Here is a 4,521-nt window from a genome sequence, read left to right as displayed (position 1 = left end):
ACCCCCTTCAGCAGTCCTGGTGTGAGGAGGGGTCACCTTCCTACCCACCAGCTCTGCTTAGCCCGTAATTCCTCAAATTTGGGGCTTTTCTGGGACGCTCCCTAAACAGTGTTTCAGTTTCTCAGGTTGGTCTCCATCTGTCTTGGTCTTATACATCCTATCCCTCTCTGAACAGTTTAATGCCTTTCGAAACAACCCCCTGTGAGGTGTGGGGAGTTTCTCCTCTCTCATATCAAACTTCTTATATGACTTCAGAAGGGCAGTCCCTTAGGTGGTTCCCTTGCAAGGCGGGGGGCCCCCACTGGAGGCCTGGTGCAGAGGCGCTGCGTGAGGACCCAGGGCACAGCGCGGCAAAGGGGCCACGGCGGGGCGCAGCAGCCCCCTGTGCGGAGAGCCACTGGCCTTCTCTCCCTGTGAGGGCCGGCCTGGGCCACGGGAGCAGCAGCTTAGGCCATGCAGCCTCTCTGGACCTCAGTCTCTTCATCCATAAAATGGGAAACGGGCCCCTCCATGGTGGGATTACGGGTGGGGAGTGAACAGCAAGGAGACCTGACTGCATCCCCACACCTGCTCGCAGTTCACCCCTGACAACATGAGACCCAGGAAAAGCTTTCCGAGGGACATCAGGAAGCAGCGGTGCTTTCTGACACCTCACTGAAGGCCCAAGGCACAGAACGACCGCAGCTCCCCCATCCCGCCTTCACCCCCGCTCCCTGCATTTGGGAGTCCCGGCCAGGGCCGGGCGGCCTGGGGCCGAGCCAGAGCTTGCACCCGGACCTCCGCACCCCCTTCCCGTTCCTCCCCTTTAATGAAGGCATCCGTCTGATCTGGGGCCCTTGGAAAGTCCCCAGCCTCTCAGTCTCAGTGACTCCATAGATAAAGTGACTTCTGAGCGTCCCTCCTGCTCCAGTCTGACCCAGGAGGGACGGAGGGGTGAAGGGTTCCCCTTCCAGCCACACCACCCCTGTTTGCCAGCAGCAGGGCAGCTGCCCAAGCTGCAGCGGGTCCTGGTTTGCAGTGACCACTCTGCTTCCTGCCTGACCATGGTGACAAAGGTGGGCGGGGCACCAGGGTCGGGGAGACAATGACAGATGCAGGGAAGCCCGGCTCCACAGAAGCACATGCTCCAAGTTACATAGGTCACCAAGACACAGCACCTGTTTCCATGGTTCCCGAGACCTGCCTCATCCCCACAGCAGCGATGGTGGCGGGGAGAGGAGCCGGGGGGCGGGGCTGAGACCAGCCAGACAGAAAACAGAGGGGGCACAGGAGGAGGTCGAGGGTAGGGAGCAGGCTTGAAAGGCAGGGCTGAGCAGAAATACCCTTAAAACAGCCTGAGGCTGAGGCAGATGAAAGGGGCTCAAAAACAAAAACAAAAAAGTCAAAATGTACAACAGCAGCCCCAATGTTTCCTGTTTTTCTAACAAATCACCGATGATTTCCAAGAAAAGCAAGCTGTGCTGTGCTCGGTCCCCGGCACAGCCGCAGAATTTGCACATCTGGCCTGTGCTTTGAGAGGGCGGCAGGACCGGGCACAGGATGTGGCAGGGCCACCCGAAAGGTCTGCAGCTTGAGGAGGCGTGGGGCCACGGGCCAGGAGCTCCCCAGGGATCTGGCCGCCTGTCTGTGCCTCCGTTTCCTCGGGTCCCCCGGAATGCAGGAGGGTCCTCCCTGCCGAACTTAGACGACACTTTCGGTGGATTCATGAGACAGGCTTCCCCGGGCCTGCCTGAGTCCTCTGAGAATTTCCAGCCCAGTGTGCGGGGGCTCCACGGAGGCCCAGCGGGGCCAGGTGTCCTGAGAGGCTGGGAGCAGGCAGGCCACCCACAGAGGACAGGCACCGTCAGAAGTGGGCCCCCAGCCGCCATCCCTCCCCGCCCCCACTCAGCTTCTCTCCCTGTTGCTGCAGAACGTCTCACAGGGTCCTGGGCTTTTTCAACACCGCCCTCCACCCCCGGAGTGACAGGCAGACCCCAGAACTGGGGCTAAAGATCGGTGTCCTCAGCCCAGGACCCCCACCCCTCCTCAGCAGGCTACCTGCTCCTTCCTTGGCCTCCCCAAGAACCACTCTCTGCCCCTGCCTGCTCGACCCGCACCCCCCCAGGAATACACAGCTGCCCCTGGAGACGCCCTCTTCTCTCCTCTGTCTGTAACCAGAGCCTTCTCTGTAACCCTCTCCCCTCTCCTACCACCTCGCCACCACTTTCCCAGCCGGTTCTTCCAGAAAACTGGGCGTCTTGCCTCACCCATTCAGGCTCGGGCAATTCAGCCCCAGGTGGACCCGCAAGCTGGCATGCGGAGACCGCACTGAGCCCCACCAGCATCATCCCTGTCCCCGGGGCCGGGCCCACTGGCAGGCTGTGGGTGGGAATCGTGGATGGACAGGAGGGGGACAGAGAGCCCACCCTCACCAGCCTGTTGCTCACTCGTATTTGGCTGCTACCCTAGTGGGCAGACCCGACCCTCAGGCCAACACCACACACACGTATTTTGCTGAGTCATCTGAAAGTAAATTGCAGGTTGCAGACATCATGACAAGTCACTCCTAAATATTAGATTTAACCATATCAAACACAAGCAGATATCAGCAAGTTCATACGGTTCAATCTGACACTTCAGCAAGCATCCCTTGAGAACGAGGGCGGTCTCCACCCTGAGGATACCATTATCACACTAAGCAGAAGAATAACAACTACACATCATCTGCGGCTCCCCAGGGCTTATGTGCTCTTGCAAGGCACATGCTCTGTGCCTGCACACCCCCCTGCCCCACGCTGCCGCCTTGGGACCTGGTCCACCGTTGGGAAACGCCCAGCCTGGTTTCAGGAGTTATAACCCTGCCAACAGGCTGGAGGACCCCAAGGCTGAAATAATCAGGAGGCCTTGCAGAAACAGGCTCCTGAGGCGACTTGACCTATTTCCCCGGGCAGGGGCGTCCCCTCTGCTTTGCCTTGGGATGGTCCTTGCCAATGATGGGTAAGGTCCCTCAGGGGAGGGGCCACCTAAGACAGGTATTAGCCGATAAAGGCAGCAGATAAGAAATTGGGGGGCATGGAGAAGGGGCAAAGAGGCCCCCGCACCTTTTGGCTTGGACACGGCCAGAGTCCTCTTTGCAGCTGAGAAGCAGTCTCCTTATCTCTTGGTGGTTCCCTCCTCCCGCCTGGCTCAGACTTGAAAGAGTGCAGGAAAAACAGCCCTAAATCAGATCTGGCGGTTGCCAGGGTAATCAGGCCTAAAAGTAAATTCTTTAGAGTGTGCTCTGTTCCTCCCTCATATCTCTGGTCAGCTCATGCTGCGAAGGACCTTCACATTATTTACCCCTTACCCTTTATCATTAAGGCGCTTGCCCTTGTCTTCATTCTCTTTTGTTTAGATTGGTCTCCTCTCAGACCCATGTAAATCAGTAAATTCCTGTCACTTGTTTCATTAAAGGTATCTATTCTCTGTGAACCTTAACATGCTAACGTAACAAGTGTACGTATGCATTCCTGTTCCCTAGCCCATTGATAAGTTTTTCAATAGAAGCCTTGAAACAAAGGGCGACAGGGGCCTTCCCCACTAAGGGGATGTGCCTCGGCCTTCTTCAATAGGAGGGAAGTTCCCCCTCTGCTCTCCTGGCAAAAAGAGAAGTGTTTGCAACGTTTTGTGTTTATTCCCCCTCATCCGTGACAACCCCAGGACGGGCTCTGTGCCCTGCTCCCACCTCAGCGGGCCCCAGCCGGTTTCCCCGGGGTTTCAGGGAGCGCTGCGCTCTCTGCGGCGCTCCCCCGTGGCGGCGCGCCCCTATAGCCGCCGCGCAGTGCAACAGTCCACACAGGGGACGAGCAGTGGGAGGAGGGAGGCGGCTGGTTCCAGCAACCATCTTACACTGGGAGTTTACTCTGGACAGGGCGCAAAGCAGACACCTGAAAATCCACGACAACCCCATGAGAGCACAAAATGAGAATTTCTCCCCAGGGAAATAGGAGGTATATTATGAGATTTTATTTCCCAAAGGCGGTCACAACACCTCCCATCCCACAGCCTCTTCTATAACACAGCCTTGCCATTTCCCCATCAAGGGGTAGAATCTAATTCCCCTCCCCATAAATCTGGGGGGGCTTGCCACTGCTTCAATCAGAGATGACAGTGGAAGTGACACTGTGTGGCTTTCCAAGCTAGGTCATTAAGATGATGCAGTGAGCGCCTCATTTGCTGGAACACTTGCACTTGGAGCTCTGAGCTGTCCTGTAAGTAAACTGACTGTCCGTCTAGAGGCTGCCATGAGGTACGGAAGCCCAAGTCATGTGGCGAGGCCATTGTAGGTGTTCTGACTACAGTTCCAGTCCCCAGCTGTTCATGTCTTCCCAGCTGAGGCTCCGATATTGTTGAGCACAGACACGCCATCCCCACTGTGCTCTGCCCAGATTCCTGACTCATAGGACCCATGAGCACACTAAAATAACCGCAGTCTTCTACTCTATGTGTTGGGTAGCTTGTCGCAGAGCAGTAGTATCTGGAACACACATACTGGCAGAGGGC

This window comes from Pteronotus mesoamericanus, unplaced genomic scaffold (assembly GCF_021234165.1).
Source record: "Pteronotus mesoamericanus isolate MK-2021 breed Mesoamerican mustached bat unplaced genomic scaffold, CSHL_Meso_final contig_22, whole genome shotgun sequence".
Lineage (NCBI taxonomy): Eukaryota > Metazoa > Chordata > Mammalia > Chiroptera > Mormoopidae > Pteronotus > Pteronotus mesoamericanus.
This window is presented reverse-complemented; position numbering follows the sequence as displayed.